General features: G+C 47.9%; 1 pseudogene; it reads left to right on the top strand.

Annotated features, from left to right (window-relative positions):
• The first annotated feature begins 3,930 nt into the window (after positions 1-3,930).
• On the top strand, positions 3,931-4,952 carry LOC105485757 (olfactory receptor 13C7-like; annotated as a pseudogene).
• Positions 4,953-5,156: the final 204 nt, after the last annotated feature.

The following is a 5,156-nucleotide window of genomic DNA, read 5'->3' as shown; positions in this document are numbered from 1 at the left end:
CATTTTGGGCAGCCAGGAACCTGACATGGGTGCTGGTCCCCACATTTTGCAGTGGGAATGGAGAGTATAAGTTAATCTCGGTAGCCAGGTAAAGGGAGATTGATTAAAAGCATTTTGCAAAACGTGGAAACCACTATTAATATTAGTGCCCGACTATTAACTCAAACCCTCCTTGCCCACTAATCCATAATCCTCAATTATAAGAAAGACTTCTTATTTTCATCCTTATCTTCAGTAACCATCACAGTGGGGATAACTTGGGGAATATTTTGATACCAAGTCTAAACAACCCTTCAGTCCCCAGTCCCCTATGCTAGTTTAAATATCCTCTCCTTTGTATCTCCTCTGTTTTTTTATTGTTGTTTTTGTTTTGTTTTGTCTTATTTCATTTTCTTTCTCTTTCTTGGTTTTAAAACCCTGCCCTTTGCTCAACCTTTCTCTTTATCCCTGATCTGTCCCTAAGCCCTGCAATGTCTTCTGCTGACAGGTCTCTTACACTGGACCCCCCTCATGCCCTTTTCCCTGACTTTCTTCCTCTGACTCTTCCCTGACCCCAGGCTCTCATATAAGTTAAGGGCACTTGGCAATTATCTCACAGAATGTAGCTGTCACCAGGAACATTCTGGAGGCCAGAGGCCCTATCCTTGTCATTTCGCTCTCTTTCTAGCATCTGGTGCTGGCCCATGGCACATGTCCCTTGCTTCCTGATTTCAAGGGCAGGGGCCAGGGCTGGTCAGCTCTGGATGTGTGCTGAGGGGCTGCAGGGGAGGCCATGCTCAGGGCACATGTAGATGACCAGTGTGTCTGTCTCAGCAGAGGCAAAGTTTTTCCCTCTTGTTTTGACAGTTAGGGTTGCAAAGGCAAGTGGCACAGCCTCCTCAGACAGACATAACATTGTGGCCAAAGCATGGTCAGAACTTAGTTATTGCCTCTACTTGCAGGAGTGCCAACAAGGACAGGATAAAAACTTTTTAATCCAAGGAACATTTCTTTTTTTTCTTTTTTTTTTTTTTTTTTTTTGAGACGGAGTCTCGCTCTGTCGCCCAGGCTGGAGTGCAGTGGCGTGATCTTGGCTCACTGCAAGCTCCGCCTCCCGGGTTCAGGAATCCAAGGAACATTTCTTTGCAGCGAGAGTTAAGATTTACATAGAGTTGTCCGCAACTTGTATAATTGGGTCTGTGGGACGCACACCCTAAACTCCTGTGAGGCCCTTCACCAAACTTTAAATTGCTTCTGGGATTAAAACTGGCTCCCAAACAACCAAGGCTCTAAACTGCTCCATGGCTCCCTGATAGAATCTCTGGAGAGCAGGTCTGGGTGAAGGCACAGGGTGCCCACCCTGAGCATGCAGGCAGGGCATGACTGCAGAATCAGCGGGAAGCAGCTCCTCGAGCTGTCCTTCCTCTTGGCATCTCACCAGGCATGGAGGTGAGGAAAGTTAGCAGGAAAGTTAGCAGCTAGAGCCCCTTCAGCTATGGCCAACCCCACATTCCCTTTACCTTGCTATGAAATTTGAAGAAATTGTTTAGTTCCAAGACAGCTAAATAGAATTTGCTATATGCTTCCAGGCACAGCCCCAACCGATGGGGCTAGCTGGAGATGGTCAATGTGGGCAGTTGGAACAATCACTTCTCAAGCCTGGAGACCTTCCAGCATCATCCCCTGCTATGAGACCTTTTGTCCAGGTAAGTGCCTGTCTCCATCATGGACTTGTCTCCACACTGGATGTAGACTGGGTTCTCTCTGTGGCTAAACCTTCTTCAGGTAGGTGAGCAGAAGAGCAAAGGTTGTGAGTGGGAACTTGGCCATAGCTTCCATAGGGTCTTTTATAAGGGAAAGGGAGCAGGCATGTTCTGGGAGTCTAGGCCTGTGTGGGGATGGGGCAGAGTAGGGGGAAGAATGGGGGATAACATTAGAAGGAAGCTTCTGCCCAGTGTAAGGAAAACCTTTCTAGCAATGGAGGCCATCCGACAAAGGAATGGGAGGTATGAGCTCTACCTACCTTAAGGTGTTCCAAACAAAAATTGGAAAATTGTGTTGCATGGAAGGTATTCGTGCAATGGAGGGAAGCGAGACAAGACCAGTTACTTTACAATATCTCCGCCAAGTCTAAGATTTTCCAGGCAGCAGTGCTAGTAACTCTAAAGACGGATCTCTTTTCCCCACATATTCCTGATGTTCACAGTCAATCTCCTCTGATAACTGCATGAGGATGGCTTCAAACTGGGCCCAGTTTCTCCCACCAGATCTTTTGCAGCCAGCAACAGTGTGATAGTTACAGATGGAATGTGTGGCTCCCAGGGACACCATCCACCCCCACCCAAGCCCTGACATGAGGCAGAGATCTCGGAGAAAGGTGTGATACCTCTACTCTTCATGAATATCCTAGGGAGAGAGGATAATCAAGACTTCATAGTCGATTCTTTAGTGCTTGGTAGTTCTACTCTGGCACAAATGGACCAGCAAGGATCTAATCAGAGTGGTAAGGGAAGGAGCCTTGGGGAGAAGGTGAGGAGCCACCTGGCCCTGTCCTTGCTGCCTATGCTCCTTTCTGAGCCTCAGCTTCCTCATCTTAACATGAGAAGTCAAGGCTTGAGGTTTTCTTTCTTTTTTTTTTTTTTTTCTTTTTGAGACAGAGTCTCGCTCTGTCACCCAGGCTGGAGTGCAGTGGCATGATCTTGGCTCACTGCAAGCTCCGCCTCCTGGGTTCACGTGATTCTCCTGCCTCAGCCACTCCAGTAGCTGGGACCACATGCGCCCGCCACCATGCCTGGCTAATTTTTTTGTATTTTTAGTAGAAACGGGGTTTCACCGTTTTAGCCAGAATGGTCTCGATCTCCTGACCTCATGATCTGCCCACCTCGGCCTCCCAAAGTGCTGGGATTACAAGCATGAGCCACTGCGCCCAGCCAAGGCTTGAGGTTTTCTCTAGTGTGCTGGATCTATAGGTCTGCGGTGCCACTTTCAGCCTCCTTTGAGCGATCCCTCTGTAAGCCTGGGTGGAATTGTCTGCTCTTCCGTGGAGAAACCATTACCATGACATTGCAGTGGTTTAATGGTCAGCTTGGATATAGAAAGCCCTGAGTTACGAGCTGTGACATAAAACTGCTCCCAAAGCACAGAATCTACCCACAAACTCACACTGGGAGGCATGAGGGACACTTGTCCTTGGATTCTATTCCTGCTCCTTCATGGGTCTGGAGCAGACTGGGAAACAGCAGTACTGGGAACAAAGGCTGGTTAGAGGGGATATGGAAGTGCTTCTGTTAGTGTCTCCAAGCTCTCTTGCTCAGAAACTCCTCATTGACAGGGCAGCCAAGGGAGATCCCCAACCAAACTCACGAGAAATGAACTAGAAACCAGGAATCAAGTAACAAATGTAAATGCTGGATAGACCCTAGTTTTCCCGATCTCTGCTCATCACATACTCCCTGGGAAGGACTGTATTTGGAGCTGAATTATCATCAGAGAATTAGAGCCAGGGGAGTGGGTGGGGTGATGTCAGTGGCCAGCATCACTGAGTGTGACAGCCTGAAGCCTCCAAGGACACTGCAGGGACAATTCAGGGACAAGCAGGGCTGGCCAGAGGAGCCCACTTCCCTGGTCAGTGTTGGAACCATGCAGCATGCCCTCAAAGGTCCTCTTTTATGGAGCTTATGCAGATCCTTCCTTGCATATCCATTCCTTCAAGTGTGTTAATACCACTGATCTGATGAAAATTCTTTCATTTATCATGGTTTGATTAGATTTCCAGGGTCTGCTTCTCCTACTTTTGATCTGACATGTCCTGACTTTTAAGGTAACTTCAGTAGGCAGTGAATTTTATCTGTTAGCTGCTGATATTACAGTTTGGCATCTCAAAGGGTAAATTTGATTATATGTTCTAGAAGCATCTCATTATAAATACCACATACTGATCTTTATAAACATGTTTGCTGTTCTCAGTTTCCCTAAATGGGGAAGAGAGAATTTAAAATGGAAGTGGCCAACCAATCCATTGTGGCAGAATTTGTCTTGCTCGGCCTGTCAGATCAGCCAAGGCTGGAGAAAACATTCTTTGTGCTCATCCTGCTGATGTACCTGGTGATCCTGCTGGGCAACGGGGTCCTCATTCTGGTGACTGTGTCCGACTCCCACCTACACATGTACTTAATGGTCCCACACAACATGTACTTCTTCCTCGGGAACCTCTCCTTCCTGGACATCTGCTACACAACCTCCTCCATTCCTCTGGTCCTGGACGGTTTCCTCACTCCCAGGAAAACCATCTCCTTCTCAGGCTGTGCAGTGCAGATGTTCCTCTCCTTTGCCATGGGAGCCACAGAGTGTGTGCTCCTGGGCATGATGGCGTTTGATCGCTATGTGGCCATCTGCAACCCCCTTAGGTACCCAGTAGTCATGAGCAAGGCTGCCTATGTGCCCATGGCTGCCAGCTCCTGGGTGGCTGGTGGAGCCAACTCCTTGGTGCAGATTTCTCTTGCAGTACAGTTACCCTTCTGTGGGGATAACATCGTTAATCATTTCACCTGTGAGATCCTGGCAGTTCTGAAGTTGGCCTGTGCTGACATCTCCATCAATGTGATCAGCATGGGGGTGGCCAACGTGATCTTCCTGGGGGTCCCAGTCCTGTTCATCTTTGTCTCCTACATCTTCATACTCACCACCATCCTGAGGATCCCCTCAGCTGAGGGACGGCGAAAGGCCTTCTCCACTTGCTCTGCACATCTTACTGTAGTGGTGATTTTCTATGGGACTATTCTTTTCATGTATGCAAAGTCCAAGTCTAAGGACCCCTGGGGGCAGACAAACAGGGTGTTTCAGACAAGCTCATCTCCCTCTTTTATGGAGTGTTGATCCCCATGCTCAACCCCATCATCTACAGCCTGAGGAACAAGGACGTGAAGGCTGCTGTGAGGAGCCTGGTAAGTTAGAAATGCTTCACCCAGCGATAGTGAGAGGAAGCGGTGTGTCTTTTGGTTCTGTTTACACAAGGGGTCTACTCAGTAAGCACAGACTTGCTTAATGGTCCCACACAACAGTTTCCAAACTGATGTTCATTGAGATGGGGCTTTCTTCGTGATGGAAGATGGAACACTAACTCTTTAGAATGTGCTAAATTACCTAGAACCGAGAATAAGTGACTATTAAATTTTCTT

Source organism: Macaca nemestrina, chromosome 14 (assembly GCF_043159975.1).
Source record: "Macaca nemestrina isolate mMacNem1 chromosome 14, mMacNem.hap1, whole genome shotgun sequence".
In the NCBI taxonomy this organism is placed as follows: Eukaryota; Metazoa; Chordata; class Mammalia; order Primates; family Cercopithecidae; genus Macaca; species Macaca nemestrina.
This window is presented reverse-complemented; position numbering and strand designations above follow the sequence as displayed.